Source organism: Lactuca serriola, chromosome 4 (assembly GCF_051521515.1).
Source record: "Lactuca serriola cultivar US96UC23 chromosome 4, Lser_US96UC23_V15, whole genome shotgun sequence".
Classification (NCBI taxonomy): Eukaryota; Viridiplantae; Streptophyta; class Magnoliopsida; order Asterales; family Asteraceae; genus Lactuca; species Lactuca serriola.
Genome location: NC_136411.1, coordinates 166,108,918 through 166,127,702, shown reverse-complemented (window position 1 = coordinate 166,127,702; position 18,785 = coordinate 166,108,918).

Sequence of the window (18,785 nt, the reverse complement as noted above, 5' to 3'; positions counted from 1 at the left end):
CACCTTTTAAGGTGTTAGAAATGTCCTCAAACACCTCCTATGGCCTTGGAAAATGTCTAGAAGCAACCCCCATTGTAGTAAAGACATTAAACATCAATTAAACCAAGTTAATAGGAGTTTACGACCGTAAACCCCCCAAGAATTGGTCCATGGGCTGTAAACTCCCAAAAGGTGGCCAAATGATGCCTTATAACCCCCATTTGACTTGGAATAATGCTTAGAACTTTATACTCTATCATTTAAGGCTTAGATCTATGATTGAAATGACCAAGTGAGAGTTTACGACCATAAACTCCTTGTTTAGGGCCGTGAACTCCTTAAATGGTCTATTTGTTGCCTTAAACCCAGTCATATGCCTTATATTTGGACCTATCCTAATTCTAGGAGTGAGATAAGACCATTTAGCATCCTAGAACACCCCACCATGAGTTTACGGTCGTAAACTCATGGGGATATGGTCTTAGGGCCGTGAACTCTATAAAGAGTTTACTCTTGAAGAGTAAACTCCCTATCTAGGCCATACACACCCTTAGATGTTACCCGGGACACTCCTAGCACTTAACCAAAGTGTTTTCCGCACTTTAGGATGCGTATATGTGCTTAATTAGTATTATATTTACTAATTGTATGAAAACATATGTCATCATATGTTAATAGGTCACTAAGTGTGTGCAAGTCTTTACTTGACACCGAGCACCCAACCGGCACCTTCGTTCGATCCACTTACAACAGGTGAGTTCATACCCCTGAATTAACCTTCTAAATGTTTTTACATGCTTTTATGGGGGGGGGAATACAAGTTAAAACATGCCAGTTATCATATCAACCACATGTGATTGATAACCCGCATGCACAAGGATTTATTACACTGTCAACTGATTTACCAAGTATGATACTGTAAACGTTTTTCCAAAACGTCTCTAATTGTTCAAAGCTATTCTCAAATTGTCTCTCGCGCTGTATGTTTTATTTCAAATTCAGTTACAGCAGCATTTTAAAACAAAGGTTTTCTTTACTTATATTGTTTTATCAAAGTTATAATCAAAACTTGTTTATGAAAGATTTTCAAGGGTTTCTAAAGGTTTTCAAACTTATTTTACAAAAGAATACCAAGTCATGATTTTCTTAAGTATAAAGGTTTTCCAAAGTTTTCATCAAAGTTTTCTTCCATGTTTTTATACTCCTACTTTGTTAGATACTACTGCTTCGTTATACTTCTACTTAGTTAATGCTCATACTTAGTTAAATGCTACTACTTTCTTAACGCTTTTACTTCGTGATACGCTTCTACTTATTAACGCTTCTAGTTATGAACGCTTCTACTTCGTGACACGCTTCTACTTATTAACGCTTCTACTTCGTGTTACGCTTCTACTTATTAACGCTTCTACTTATTAACGCTTCCACTTCATGATACGCATCTACTTGTTAACACTTCTACTTCGTAAAATACTTCTACTTTGTTAAACACTTCAACTTCGTTAAATGTTTCTACTTGGTTAAAAGTATGACTGTACTTGTATAGTTATATAAATAATGTTTAAAGGACTTAGGAAGGCTAGTTCGCCCTATTTCCTTTTCCTCGTTGGGATGTGGTCTAGTGGGATCGGATATCCGTCCGAAGGTCGTTTGATCATTAATTATATATTATGTATACATGTATAGACATATAGGTTTACATCGATCGGTTTAGTTATGAGTCTCTACTGCTAGTCCAACACTTACATCAGAATTCACTGTTCGAGATACATCTTCAAGACACGGATCTCCCCGTCGTCGAGTTGGTAACCAGAGTCTCTTGTAGGGAGAGCGGACATTGTGTGTATAGATATATACGATATTGACACCCCCGAACCCTAACCGCTAGCTACAGTCCACGACCTACCAAGCCAAGGGGTGACAAATGTCATACTTACACCGACGCTTGCAGGGCGTCAAGTACTCTAGTGTCGATTAGTATGGTTACGAGTATCTCCATGCTTACCTTATAATTCATGGCCTTAAGGTAACGATGTTTAACACTGTATGATGGAAACACACTCTTAGAATTACTTTGTTTTAGACCTTGCTAGATGTATCTTTCATTTAATACTGTCTGGGGTCTGTGTTCACTGTTTTAGACCTTACTAGCTGTATCTTTCATTTGATACTGTCTGGGGTCTGTGTTTCTTTGTTTTAGACCTTGCTAGTCGTATCGTACATTTGATACTGTTTGGGGTCTGTGTCTCCTTTTGTTAGACTAAGCCAGGCGTGTCGTTCATTCGATAGTCTCCTGGAGTCTATGATTTCTTTGCCTTAGTCAACAGTATCTTCTGCTGAGGCATATGTTATTTTACTTTAGTACTTTAATTAGTAATATTCTTCTACTTTCTTTAAAGTCAAATACCGCACTTTGGTAACGATAATATTTCAAGGAAATTCCATTTAAAACATAACACTGTCGAGTCTTGGTAGAAGACTGCTTTTATTTAGAAGATATAGGATTTTCTGGAAAGGACTCTAATACACTATTGATTCTAAACTACTACTTGTATAAAGTTATTTGAATAAAATGACACTAAATACTTATGGACTCACCAGCATTTATAAAAATGCTGATACTCACTTTCAAAATAACTTTTATTCTCTGGTCAGCAAATAGACAGGTACATCCCGGGAGCTTTTGGTGAAGACAGTTTAGTACCAAGCTGCACCTGTATTATTACTTGTATTACTTTGATGTTTCTATTCAATGTAAACTATTTAAAACTATTACTATTAATGCAATGGTTGTTGTACTTTGATTACTATACTGCATATGTTGTGATACTTGACATGACGTCATCCACCCCAGAATGTTTCCGCCGTTCCGGTTTTGGGGTGTGACAGAAAGTTTGCAGTGATAATGGTTTCTCAATTCAAAAACCAAGCATTTGAAGAATTCTTGACTGAAAAGTGGTTGCTCACAACTTCTCTACTCCTTACACTCCACTGTAGAATGGAGTTGTTGAAAGACGAAACCGCTCTCTTTGCGAAGCTGCAAGGAAAATGTTATCCTTTGCGAATCTTTCGCTTTAATTATGGGCTGATGTAATCAGAACTGCTTGTTTGACTCAAGATCGCTCTCTGATCAATAAAAGATTCTTAATCACACCTTATGATATTCTGAATAATAGAAAACCTAACGTAAAATTATTTCAGGTGTTTGGTTCCAGGTGTTTCGTATTAGACTCTAAAGAACATAGGAGTAAATTCAATACGAAAGCCGATGAGGGCATTTTTCTGGGCTACATGTTAACTTCGAAGGCATATAGGGTTTTGAACAGGAAATCAAGAAAGATTGAAGAAACCTATTATGTCACCTTTGATGATAACTATATAAAGAAGTTTTAGAAAGCAGATTGTCAATCTGAGGAGATCTTTCCTTCAAAGAATCCTATGACAATTCCTCTTTAAAATCTCTATGAGGAATTTCTGAATCTGTTTGATGAGCCTGAAAATACCATCTCTTCTGAATCAAAAGCAAAGGACAATCAAGGGTATGAGCTAAAGAAAATTGTCGATGAAGCTGCTAAAAACATCGAAACCTATAAGGAGATACCGATTCTGAAAGCTTATGATCTACCATCTCAACGAGAAACTTACGATGCTCCATTCCAAGTTCTTCAACCTCAAATCCCAATGTTCCAATCCAGGGGAGAATCTAATTCCGAATGCAGAGTCACATGCAAACTTCCAGAGGGAGAATGAAAATAATGACTCCGACGCACAATCAGAATTCAAAGACGTGAATACTGAATTGGATCCAACCTATGATCCGAAGTACCCTTCATTAGCCAAATGGACCAAAGATCATCCTAAATATCAAGTGATCGGAGTAGCATATTCAGGAGTTCTCACAAGGTCACAATAAAAGGCGAATCAAACTGCATTATTTTCAAAAATGGAATTTTGCATTTTTAATTCGATCATTTCTAAAATTGAGCCTAAAACTATAAAGGTTGTTCTTGATCATGCTGATTAGGTTCAAGTTATTCAGGAAGAACTCAATGAATTTGAGAGAAATAAGGTTTGGAGACTTATTCCCACTCTATAGGATGCTTCAGTCATAGGAATGAAATTGGTGTTTCGCAACAAAATGGATGAGGAAGGCAATGTGATTTGCAACAAGGCACTATTGGTTGTGAAAGGATACTGCCAGGAAGAAGGTATAGACTACAAGGAGACATTCACACCAGTTGCAAGACTGGAATTTGTTCATATTTTCCTTGCATACACCGCTAACAAGAACTTTGAAGTCTATCAAATGAATGTGAAGTGTGCGTTTATGAATGGCGAACTAGAGGAGACTGTCTATGTGTAACAACCACTTGGCTTTGTAAATGCAATGTATTCAAATCATTGTAATGTTCTTGATAAGGCTGTGTATCGTTTGAAACAAGCTCCAAGGGCATGGTATGAAACCCTTACTCATTTTCTAAAAAAATCAAAATTTAAACAAGGTTCGGTTGACCCAACCTTCTTTCGCAAGAAAGATGGTGACCACTTAATGATCGTTCAGATTTATGTTGATGACATCATTTTCGAATCCACTAATCCTAAATTAACTACTGAATTCCGAAAACTGATGGAAACTAAATTTGAAATAAGCTCAGTGGGTCTCGTTAACTTTTTCCTTGGTTTAAAGATTAGATAGAGTTCAGAGGGTATATTCATCAACCAACAAGCCTACACGAATACCTTGCTAGCGAATTTCGGTATGGTGGGAGATTCAAAGGTCAAGGTTCCAATGGTGTTCTGAACGAAACTTACACCATCCTTGGACAAGCCGGCGGCAGATATTACTCTATGTCGATAGATGATTTTGGTCTTTAATGTATCTAACATCGAGTAATCAAGATATAATGTTTGTAGTTTGTTTTTGTGCTAGGTTTTAGGCAAATCCATGTGAATCTCATATGATTGCTGAGGGATGTCAGTTTCTAGATAGCAAACTTGTTAGTTGGCAATCCAAGAAGCAGACTTGTATCTCCCTATCTACTGCAAAAGCCAAATACATTGCAGCTGCATAGTACACTTCTCAAGTTGTATGGATTCAGAATTAGCTAATGAATATGGGATCAACATGAAGAGGATTCCCCTATATTGTGATTCAGAAAGTCCAATCAGAATCTGCCATAATCTAGTGCAACACTCAAATACGAAACATATAGCACTGCGATATCATTTTATAAAGGATCACGTTGAGGATGGAAATGTTGAAGCACACATTGTTAGATCCTCTGATCAGTTGGATGATATTTTCACAAACGCCTTACTTGAAGCTAAGTTCAATCATATTTTACAAGGTCTCGGAATGATAGAAGTTGACTAAGTTCTTAAACCCCTTTCGTAAGCGAAATTTACTATGCACGTTCCGACCTTTGGAATGATTCAGATTCTATTGTTCATCAAAGTTTCAGAATGTGTTTGTATACTTTGTACATTTACTGTCTTCCGATTGATTCTGAGCTTCAGAATGCTTCGGAAGTCATTGTTCATTTATGCTTCTGAATTTATTTTCTTTAATATTTATTTTTTTCTTTTCTTTTTTGTTTTGTTTTATTTGTTTTCAAAAAATCCAAAAATCAAAAAAACAATTTCTTTATTTATGTTTTATCTTTTTCAGAAAATCCAAAAATTACAAAAATATTTTTCTTTATTTGTGTGTTATTTTCAGAATACGTTCATTCTTTAGGTACAACTTCTCGTTTCCACAATTCAGCACAATGGGGCAGGTATAATTCCGAATATATTTTCTAGCTAAGTGTCCCTTGAAACATGTTGTTTCATGTTGTCCTAAGCCTCTGAGACTCTATGTTTGAAGCCTTAATGAAATTTTCATTCAAATCATTTCTTGTCTATCCGGCTAAAAAATCACATAAGTCATGAGCTACTTTACTCTTCTCACAATGAGTTAAGAATTGACTGCTTTGTCACTAATTTATAGAAGATGTACACTTATTCCTACAAACCAACCTCATATTTCTCCATCAACCTTGCATTCATAAACATAACCCTTGAGACTCTCAGCAATTACCACTGAGGTTTATGTCTACACACCATTTGTGTTAATGATCTTAAAATCGGCATTACCACGATTTGAGTGAAACCCAAAATCCAGAACCATTTTTGAATTGACGGTGAATAGTCAAATGTTCTAGATTTTTTCACCAATGAATTGATGATTAAATCCTTTTAGTTTGTACCATTATCGTGTGAAATCTCATTTTTCTTTTTGAGTGATCTTCATGAAATGTTCTCTACCTAAGACGTTTCTTCCCAAAAGATCCATATTTTTTATTTTTCTTGAGATTTCCATATTATCTTGTCACCTACACAATATCCAAAGCATACTTGTTCTTATGTCTACACTGGTCAAACAAGTACTTCACTCCAATTTTCGAACTTATGTTGAGTTTAAGAATTTGGTTGAAGCACAAGCCACCCTTGCAGCCTACTTAAAAGAAGCCTTTCACTATTTCTTATTAAATAGATGATCATAATTCAATGGGAAGCCACAAAAGCACTTCTGAGTCTCTCTCTCGACTTAGAAGGAAGAGATCGTTGCTTGGGATCCATCTGAATTTCATGTCATTTTTATTTGACATCAGAAAATCCCAAAATTTTATTTTGCTTTATTTCTTTTTCTTTGTCACACTCTTGCACAAAAATATTTATGATTTTTTCAAGTCTGTTTCTAATTCATGTGGATTACTGTTATTTAGAGAACATGTTATGGTGAAGTGATATCTTATTCCAAAATGTCAAAACTGAAAAGGCATTTTCTTGGGGATAAGGATTCAAATGAGGCACGTATATTTCAAATTCCTGACATCACGTGTGTCAGTTACAAAGCCGCCTGATACATATAGATGTCACGTCTTTCATGGTTGATTTACGAGGATATGGAAACGTCAAGCTGTGATTTTTTCTCACCTGTCATGACATATGTAAGGGTTTTGACGGTTTATTTTCTCTTACCACTCACAAAGTATTCAAATCTATTAAGGCAAAAACCCTTTTCTCTCTACACTGTTCACCGTCTTCTTCACTACTACAATGGACAGATCATTTGAAACAACATTATTTGCTAATCAAAAAAGATTGTCATTATGCTAAACTTGAAGCCTGGTCTAAATCTCATCCTTGATCTTGACTCATCTCGATACAATGACCCCCTGGTGATTGAATGTCTGAGATATTCCCCAGTTGCACAAGCTTTGACAATGGCAGAATTGATTCCTTTGGTTCATCTTTCCTAGGAGTAATCGTCTACAACATACATCCAGGCTGATGGAATCATCACTTTCGAGGTTGCTACTAACAGGACCTCTATCAGCAAAACCTGTTTTTGCAGAATATAAGGGCTTGATTCATCTGAAAGCCTTGTGGACCCTAACTTGATTTCATCTACTGATGTCATCAACATGTTTTATCAGATGGGTTATATTGGGGATATATCGTTGTTGTCCAAGTTCAGGAATCCCAATCTTCCTCCAATGTGGAAGGACTATTCACGTTGTTGTTTAAAAGCTTTTCGGAACATGTCACAGGTTTAGACTGTGCAGGTAAGCTCTTCCGCACCATTATCTATGGCCTCTACTACAGGATAAATTTGGACTTTGGTTCTATCCTCTGGACTCAACTCATTCAGATTACTTCATCTTCTACTCACAACACCGAGATCTCATGTGCTCGTTTCTGGTCAGTCATTGTAAAACATGCCCTAGTTTACTTCAAAGTCCCAATTTCATATGATTTTTTTGTTGCTGCTATTCCGCTCCTTCAGAAGTCGACATTTGTGATGTCTGACCCAACTAAGTTTACATTTGGGGGATCTATTTTGGAGGTGATGCATACGAAGGTGCCTGCTGACAATGTGATAGTGAATGAGTATCGCAAGCTGCCTGTTTCTGGTGCTTGCAATATGTCGGACGAATTGCGAAAGGTGATTGAGGAGGCAAACAAACCGAAGAGGGGTGCAAAGTGAAAGGGAAAAGCTGGTCCTTGTGGGGTGGTTAATACTCCAAAGAAGAAGGTTAAGAAGACCGCTCGGAAACCAAGGTCACTATCTCCAGTTGTTCAGGAGGCTTCGGGATCCAGAAAACATTCTAATCTTCATGAGGGTGATCAAGTTTAGAATGACGTTGACAATATAGCATCCAGTTTGGAACCTCCTACCACCACACTTATTCTGAAGGTATCCACTCCACTTACTTCTTCTACCCCTTTCTCTGATTTCTTTAAGATGAATACTCCTCCATCCTCTCCGATCACCACTTCCACTCCCATCACCACTATAATACCAATCACCATTGCACCTCTACCACCAAAGATTTATGTGGGTGTTTCTCTTCCACAGATTTCAGTTCCACTCTCCACCCCATTCTTTACAGATTCCAAAGTTACCTCAACAAACACTGTTAGTACACCAGAAGTTACTGTCAATGTATCTGATACGGGGGCATGATTCAATTTCGGTGTTACTCTAGGTCCCAACACATCTACAACTTCGCATTTTAGAGTTGATGATGCATACATCATTTTTGGTGATGATCATGAAGATTTTTAGTATTTTACTTTAAGCCCCTTTTCCATCCATTAGAGAAGTGATGATGATGAAGCCCCAATGACTCAAGGGCAGTTTAAACAGCTCAGTGCTAAGTTGGATTCAATTTTGGAGTCGTCTGTAACTTCCTCCAACTACGAGTTCATGCTGAAGTCCCATAGGAAAATGGTTGAGATGCTCACACAGGCTAATGTGAATGTCCTTGAAGATTCGACCAAGGCAATTCAAGCTTTTGAGAAAACCATTGCTGAAACAACCAAAAAGTAGAAAAACTACATGATGAAGTAACGAAGTTCATGGTTGACTTCCAAAGATCTTCATATGAGAACACTGAAGCACTTAACAAAGTCATTGCATGTGTTGGCTCTACATTACAAACTGAGAAAGAGGCACTTTCTTGTGTTCGCTCCGAAATCCAGCGTGAATATTCCGAGCTCAACACTTATGGGATAGACAAACTTCAGAAAGACCTTTCTACCGAGAACAACCTCATGAATAAACCGACTCAAAAGACTGGAAAAGTGAAGGTCCTTTCCGTGAATTTGAACTATGCCAACAAGCATCTAGATGATTTGGAGTCGGAGAAAACTGTTCTGAAAAGCTGTGTTTCGGATGTCAATCAATATCTGTAAAATACTGTTAAGACTCGCGATTTACTGCTCATAGTCTCGGTATGCCAACATCTTGCAGACAAACTCAATCTAGTCTTCACTAAGCTTAACCGAATTGAAGGTGTTTCGGAACGTGATGTTCTTCCAAAACAATGGGGAGTTAAAGATAAACTCAAACAAAAGACTGTTGAACCCACTGAAGAAAATGAGCAAAACCCAAAACAACAAAAACCGAAACCAAATCCTAACGATCAAAAGGATAATGAAGCTTATGGATCTAAAGGAAAAGAGAAGGTTGTTGATGATGAAGAAGAAGAGGAAGAACTCTCTAAAGGTGAGAAACTTGTGAGAAAGAAACGAGACAAGGAGCTTGATGATATTCTGAAACTTCAATAAGAGATAGAAGCAAAGGAGGCTGAAGCTAGAGTTGCGAAGGTCACTTTGGAAACTCAGAAATCGCTATTTCCTACATGGTCATTGGAAAGAATTCAAAAGGAAGCAGTAGAAGATCCGAGCCTTTGGTATCATTCGAGCTAGATAACACTGTTGATTCTCAACTCGACTTTTTGATCACTCCTAGGGCTTTTCTATTCCGATGCTTTGAGAAGATTGAGAGGGCACCACTCTTAAATTATGATGTGAATAATATGATCTTCTCTTTATATTTCAATTATGGAAAGCCTCAATATAAATCATGGAGTTTGCAGAAGATTGTTGTTATGATGGTGTATGCTCCTGTTGCGACTGAAAACTTCATCAACGTCAAGTTCAAAGGATTTAGAGGAGAAAGTCGTGTTGAAGATGATTTCACACTTGCTGATTTGCCATGCATGAATCAACTTGATTGGATTTTTTTGTATCTGATTTTGTCAAAGGATGAACAAAAGTACAAGTCAATCATAGCACATTTGAAGAGACGCTTGTTTGTTATATCCACAAGATCGCAAAGATGGATGTGGAAATCACATATGTTCTAAAAAGAAGCTAATTCAGAAACCTGAAGAGGAATCAAAGGATCTTAACAAGATGAAGCTAGGCAAGATACGAAACAAAAATTGGAGTGTGGTGTACCAAAGGAAAACTTATCAAAAAGTTTAGAGGTGTATATTCTTCTTTCTTGACAAAAATTTACACTCAACTTATGCTCTGAACTACATCATGGGTCTGACCAAAGCCTGTAAAGTGAATTATAATTCTGATCAGAAGTGCTTCTATGATATGATAAAGTGGTACATTGTTGTCTGAAATACCCTTCTAGGTTTAATGTCAATATTATTCAAGGTTCAAAAAAGGCAACAACAATGAAGAATCTCCTTCGTAATTTGACACAAAGGGGGAGATTGTTGGGCTTATTAATGTGTTGTGTCAGTTGTATATGCTAGAATACTCTCATTTAGACCGGTTTGGGCATGTCCATCCGTGTTTATTACATTCTAGGGTTAGACTATTTAATGTACATGCATGTAACAATTAGGGTTAACGATTGTATCGCCCTACCATGCTCTCACAGAGAAGTTCCTGTCGAACTCTTCTAGAGCTTTGATAATCTAAGCATTCGACACTATTTTTATCATAGTTATTATTATTTTGTTCACATTATTGTTTATGGATTCTGTCACACCCCCTAACCAGAACGACAGAATCGTTCGAGGGCGGATGACTTCATGTAGTATCGAAACAGGTGAATACATAGTAAAGAAAGTAAACACAACCAACATATATATATATATATATATATATATATATATATATATATATATATAATTGAAAAGGTTACATCATTTGTAGGTATTACAGGTTCCAAAATATCAATTACAATATGTTGTCAAAATGAAATTAAACTAACGCCGCAACGTCCCTTCTTCAAAAGCAGTAGTTTACCTGTATTACTGAATCCCTAAGAAATACAAGTAGTTTTGAAAGAGTAGGTCAGCATTTAAGCTGGTGAGTTCATAAGTATTTAATGTTGTTGTTTGAATAAAATCAAATGAAATCCGTTTGTTGATGTTCGAAAAACTCCTAGAAAATCCAATATTTCCTACTGGTATAAAAGTAGTCTTCCTCAAAGACTCGACTGTTTTGAAGTTTTGCCTTTAGAAATCCAATATCCATTCATAAGTGTATGGTAGTTTAAAAGTTCCAAAACTAAAATGCAATCGTGTTTTTCATGCCTAAAGTAGTAAATTTGTGTAAGTATAGAATCAATAACGCATTTGATAACCCTGTAAATCAATAAGTTCTTAATACTCCATGTGGGTTTTATAACCATACTAATGACCTAGACTGCCTGTAACAACGTTCTTCAGGCGTTGAAATGTTATGACGTTTGTCACCCCAAGCCTTCCGACCTAGCTGTAGCTAACAACTTAGGTGCGGGATTGTCAATCCTGTATAGATCTATACACAAGTATCATGGTCCCCTACAAGGGATTATGGTATATAATACATGACTTAAAATGCATACTCGAAAGTACGTGAAATGTCTCACAAAACTTAGTATAAAACAAATTTACGTATGAAAATGTCCATTTGTTATTGTATATGAAAGTATCTCTTTGATATAGTGTTTCTAGTATGTAAATGTTCATGATTTCCTCATAAACTATACCAATTATAGTTATTCAAAGTGTGTGTTTCGTTCATATAGTAAATCCTAGTGTAATGCTCATTTGTTATGTAAAGTATAACATTTAAGGTGGCATAAATGATCACATATACTTAAAGTATAAATAAAGGGTTTGATGACCATATATATATATATATATATATATATATATATCTATATATATATATATATATATATATATATATATATATATATATATATATATATATATGAACATGTTTTATTTCCATAAGACAAGATGTTATCGTGAATATATATTGCATACAAAAGTTCCCATGTAATAGTTATGAATCACATATGATTCACTTGATAGAAAAGAGTATATAGTGAAACTTTATGTTACACACGATACTAACCGTGTGTTTATTTGTATTCCCCCCCCCCCCTTAAAAGTGTATAAAAAGCATTGATAAACATTTGAAAGTATAGTTTATAGGGGTATGAACTCACTTGATTGAGTTGGAGAAAGCGAGATGAAAATCGAGCAGAACTTCGGCTTGTGAAAGTCGGTTTTCTCGGGATTCTCGGGAATCTCGGGAGTCTCGGGAGTCAAGAACCTTCCTTCAGAACTTGAGTGTGAAAACTGGGACTTCGGGAGGGCTTCGGGAGCTTAACCGCAGAGTTTCAGCATGAGAGATGGAAGAATGGAGCATCTAAACCCGGCACCCCAAGAGTTCTATTTATAGGGGGATTTTTGGGTGCCACGTCGTGGCTAAGGCTGGCCATGTCGTGGGGAGCAAGTTTTATCCTCTTCCGTTGATTGGATGCCCTCAGTCACTTGTTGGGTCGCGACAAACTGTGCCACGTCGTGGGAGACCTGACAGCCTCGGATTTTGGACCCCGAACTTGTAAAATCCAAAACTTTCACGTACGATAACTTCTTCATCCAATGTCCGTTTTTGTCAGACTTTTCTCTGTTGCGATACTAATGTTGAGACCTTCGTTTCTCATTTAGGTTGTTTCGGCCAAAAGTCTCTCGAGCTCTATTTCGAGGTTTTAGCTGTCTACTGTTATACCCGAATCTTGGAAAAATCATAACTTCCTCATATGAAGTCAGATTTGGACGTTCTTTTTATGTACGCTCACGGTTTAATGTTATCTACAACTTTTATTTAGATACTTAAGGCTAAAAACTATTGTATTGAAACTTCACGTTTTTCGTTTAATCGGTGTTGTCGGTTTTGTCGGAAATCTTAGAATGGTCATAACTTCTTCGTTATAACTCGGTTTTTAGTGTTCATAGTATTTCTATAAACCTTGACACATTATCTAGCATAATAGACATCCATATAGAGACTTTTACACATTTCATTTTCGAAGTTAATTTCATTATTTCAAAAGTAGCTACAATACTTGACTTTTTAGGTCATTACATAGAGTCGAAATATTGGGTTGTCACATCATCCCCCCGTTAGAGGGAATTTCGTCTCAAAATTTAATGTAAGAAAAACACTTGTGGATTAGGGAAACAAATGTGGGTACTTGTGTTTCATCTGATTTTCGCGTTCCCAGGTGTATTCAGGTCCTCGCTTTGCATTCCAGCGGACCTTCACGATGGGGATGCGACTTTGTTTTGTTCTTTTAATTTCCCTATCCATGATTTCAATTGGTTCTTTTATAAAGTGGAGAATCTTGTTGATTTCGATCTCGTCTAAAGGGACGACGAGGGTCTCATCGGACAAACATTTCTTCAAGTTTGACACATGAAAGGTAGGGTGTACGTTATTGAGTTCCTGTGGTCCGATATACCTTGGGTTTAGTTTCCCACGTTTTCTGAAACGTATTAGCCCTTTCCAGGGCGAGACCTTTAATAGTACTCGGTCCCCGACCTGAAATTCCAAGGGCTTCCGTCTTTTGTCTGCATAACTCTTTTGTCTGTCTCTTGAAGCCTTTAGTCGTTCCCGAATTTGTACAATCTTCTCGGTTGTCTCTCTTATGATTTCCGGGCCAGTGAGAGTGCTGTCGGGTACTTGTCCTTTGGCTAGTTGTGTGTCACCTACTTTAGTCCAGCATAGTGGTGATCTGCACTTCCGGCCGTAGAGGGCTTCGAATGGAGCGACTTTAATGCTGGAGTGATAGCTATTGTTGTATGAAAATTCAATTAGCGGTAAATGGGTATCCCATGCTTTACCAAAATCGATTACACAAGCTCTTAGCATATCTTCCAGGGTTTGTATGGTCCTCTCACTTTGACCGTCGGTTTGTGGATGGTAAGCAGTACTCATGTCGAGCCTTGTTTCTAGAGATTTTTGTAACTATTGCCAGAATCGCGAGGTGAACCTACTATCTCTGTCGGAGATAATGGATATTGGTTCACTGTGCAGTCGTCCAATCTCTCAGATGTAAGTTCGAGTTAGCTTCTCCATCTTATCGGTTTCCTTAATGGGTAGGAAGTGTGCGGATTTTGTTAACCTATCGACAATTACCCAGATGGTGTCTAGACCACCTGTTGTCTTGGGTAATTTGGTTATGAAATCCATGGTTATCCGTTCACACTTCCACTCGGGTATTTTGGGTTGTTGTAGTAGTCCTGATGGTTTTTGGTACTCTACTTTGACTTTGGCGCAAGTCAGACACTTGCCCACATAGGTAGTGATCTCTGCTTTCATGTTCTGCCACCAATACAGTTTCTTGAGGTCCAGATACATCTTGTCTGAACCTGGATGCACAGAGTATCGAGTCTTATGCGCCTCGTTCATGACCACTTCTCTGAATCCACCAAATTTCGGTGTCCAGATCCGACCCATGAAGTAACGAACTCCGTCACCCTTGACTTCAAGATTTTTGTCCATTCCTCTTAGGGCTTCACCTACCACATTCTCTGTATTCAAGGCTTCCCTCTGAGCTTCCTTGATTTGTGTGGACAGATGTGAATGGATCGTCATGGTTAAGGATTTCACTCGGCGAAATAAGTATTCTTTTCGACTAAGAGCATCAGCTACTACATTCGCTTTTCCCGGGTGATAGCAAATCTCGCATTCGTAGTCGCTAAGCAGTTCAACCCATCGTCTCCGCATCATGTTGAGTTCTTTTTGGCTGAGAATGTGCTGGAGGCTCTTATGATCGGTGAAGATCGTGCATTTCGTGCCATAAAGATAGTGTCTCCAGATCTTTAGCGCGAAAACGACTGCTCCTAGTTCAAGATCGTGTGTAGTGTAGTTTACTTCGTGCGTCTTGAGTTGTCTTGAGGCGTTAGAGATGACCTTACCTCATTACATTAGTACGCATCCAAGACCTTGATTCGATGCATCACAGTAGACCATGAAGTCTTCTGTTCCTTCTGGCAAGGACAATATAGGTGCGCTGCATAGTGCTTGCTTCAGTGTTTGGAATGCAGTGTCTTGTCTTTCGTTCCAATCGAAAGTTACACCCTTCTGGGTCAGGGTGGTAAGTGGTTTCGCAATCTTCGAGAAGTTATGTATGAACCTTCGGTAGTAGCCAGCAAGGCCCAAGAATTGTCGAATTTCTGTTGGGGTTCTTGGAGCTGACCAGTTCTCGATTACTTTGATTTTGGAAGGGTCCACGTGTATTCCGTCTTTGCTAACCACGTGACCTAGGAAATCTACCTTCTGAATCCAAAATTCGCACTTGGAGAATTTTGCGTATAGCTTCTCTTTTCTTAGCGTTTCCAAGATTTGTTGGATGTGTTGACCGTGATCCTCTTTAGTCTTCGAATAAATGAGTATGTCATCTATGAATACGATCACAAACTTTTCTAGGAACGAACAACACACCCGGTTCATTAAGTCATGGAACACCGCTGGTTCGTTGGTTAATCCAAAGGGCATCACTACAAACTCATAGTGACCATAACGAGTTCGAAAAGCTGTTTTGGGAACGTCTCCTTGCAAGACTCGTAGTTGGTGGTACCCGGATCTTAAGTCGATCTTTGAGAAATAACTCGCTCCTTGGAGTTGGTCGAACAAGTCGTCAATGCGTGGTAAGGGATATCGGTTCTTGATAGTAAGCTTGTTGAGTTCCCGGTAATCGATGCACAAGCGGAAAGATCCATCCTTCTTCTTTACGAACAAGACTAGTGCTCCCCAAGGTGAGAAGCTCGGCCTGATGAACCCTTTGTTGAGTAGTTCATTTAGTTGGCTGGATAGCTCCTGCATCTCTGTCGGTGCTAGACGGTATGGCGACTTGGCTACTGGTGTAGCTCCGGGAATTAATTTGATTCTGAACTCGACTTGACGTTCTGGTGGAACTCCGGGAAGATCTTCAGGGAAGACGTCAGGAAAATCTCAGACTTCTGGAATGTCTCTGATACCTTTCGTTTCTTTTTCCTTATCTACCACGTGGGCTAAGAAAGCATGGTACTCTTTACGTAGGTATTTTTGGGCTTTGACGCAAGAGATGATTTGTAAACTGGTATTGGGTTTGTCACCATAAATGACAAGAGTTTTTCCCTTTGGCAGATTTAGGCGAACGGACCTTTCGTGACAAAGTATATCGGCATGGTGTAGGATTAACCAATCTATACCGATGATGACATCAAAGCTCTTTATAGTGATCGGCATTAGATCGATTTGAAATGAGTGTTCGTTTAGTGTTACTATGCAGCCTATGTACATATTGTTCGTGCTTTCTGTTCTATCGTTTGCCATTTCTACTATAAATATCTTATTGAGTGTTTTAGGGTTCTGTTTTAGTACGTGCTTGAATTTATGACTCACGAAACTCCTCTCGGCACAACAATCAAAGAGTATGCGTGCATAAATGTTATTGAGGAGAAACGTACCCGTAACCACCGTGGGATCAGCTATCACTTCGTTCTGCCCTATTGCCAGCACTCGTCCCGTGCCACCAGCATTCCTTGCCTTAGGACAGTCCCTCTTGTAGTGTCCAGCCTCACCACAACCATAACACGTCTGGCCCACACCGACCCCAGGGAATTGGGTGATTGGTCGTGCCGGTGCCTTACAGAAGTGGGTAGTGTGCCCCTTATGGTTGCAGTTGTTGCAGTGCATCTCCCGACAATTTCCATTGTGGTGGAAATTGCACTTGCTGCACTTCGGGAAGTTCCCAACATATCACTTTACTGGTGTGGGGGTAACAGGAGCAGTAGTGGGGGTAGTAGCGGCATGGACTGCCACAATTTGTTGTTTCTTGGAAGGTTCTTGTGAAGGTTGACTCTTCCTTTTGTTTCATAACCTCTTCTTGTTGTTGTTGGTATTGTCGTTGTTGTTGTTGCTTCCTCTGGGTTGCTCCGGTGCGGTGGTTGCGAAGTTTTGGTAGACCCCATGGTCCACGAGAGCTTGTGCCAACTGCTTGGCGCTATCGAAGGTGATTGGTTTGGAAGCTAGAACACTTCCTCGAATCTGGGGTGACAGTCCCCAGATGTATCTTTTGATTGTATTTCTCTCTAGAGCAACCATCCCTGGGAAAAGGATTGCCAAATCACTAAACCTATTGGTATAGGTCGTGATGTTTGAGCCTACCATAGTAAGGCCCCAAAGTTCATGTTCGAGCTTTTGTAATTCGCCCTATGGACAGTACTCTTGCAGTAATATTTGTTTTAGATTCTCCCAGTCCATAGAGTTGACCACTACTAGTGTTAGAGAATTGACATGGCCATTCCACCATGTCAGTGCTCTCTCAGAGAAAGTACAGGCAACGAACTTCACTTTGCTCCCTTCTGGACAAGAACAAATCTCGAAAACTGCTTCAGTTTTCTCTATCCACTATGATAGAGCCATTATCCCTCCAGTCCCATTAAAAGTAATGGGTCTGCTATTCATGAAATCCTTGTATGTACAATCCCCCGAACGACCTTGACGTTGGCCATTCGTAGAACTATTTACTCCCCCACCAGAACCATTGTTACTCATTTGGGCCATTGTCGCTGTTACTGCAGCCGTTACAGTGGCTATCAATGTGGCATTTTCCGTCGTGGGAGGGGGTGGTGGTGGAGGTGGTGCGTTGTTGACACGGTGTGTAGATATATACGGGGCGACATTGTGCTGATAAGGAATTAAAATAAAAGATCATAAGTTTTGGTGGTTGAGAGTTGAACGACAATGAGTTAACTATCTTTAATAGTTCGAGAATTTGGTTTGACCAACGTAGGGCTTTGAGTTTGATTTACCAATGGAGTTTGAAAAATAAATAAACAAACTCATGAACTTGACTGAAATGCACAGATTTAACACACGAAAGAGATATGCCCTATATATATGAAACATATGGTTGCGTTACATCCGAAGTTAGAAAATTTTGACCTTTCTAAAGTCTCCGATTACAGGAAGTTAAAGAAAGTAAGACTTTTAGGCGAAGGTCCTATTCTATATCAAAATTTTGGGATTCAGCAAGCACTACTTGCGACGTAGGTTGCACTTGGAGCTTGACTCCGCGTCTGATTGCTTTGCCTCCATAAGACGCCTATCGAAGGCGGCTTGTTGTTCCCTCATCTCAGAGAGGGTTGCAATCATTTGTGCTTGGAATGCGTTGGCGCGGAGTTGGGTGTCATCCTGCAACCTATCCAGTCGGCGGATGTCGGAAGTGTGAACCTGTACTTCCATGCTGACCTCACGAATCCGACTCGCTTGAACCCCAGATTGATAGGACTGGTTGGCTAGCTTGCCCACCATGACTGGGAGTGCTCAATCAGCTGAACCTCCGCCGCGGACATCATAGAAGTCTCGACACATGCCGTAGGGAGGACGTATCCCTTGTTGCTGGCTCCAATGGTGGAGGTGACTTCCCTAAACGAGATTCGGTCCCTGAAAGTTTCTCCTAATAGCAGGAGGTTGAGCGGCTGGTGGGTTGATTACCTCTGGTTCTGAGTCTGTCCCAGAGTCATCCCCTTCATCCAACTCGATAGGTTCTTCATCCTCTTCGGGGTCTTCTTCGACCCATCCCCCGTTACCTTGGTTGAGATAGTAGGAGTCTCCATGTGGAATGAATCCAGCCATTTGTCTATACGAGAATAGGGTTATAGGAATTGGACAAAACTTTA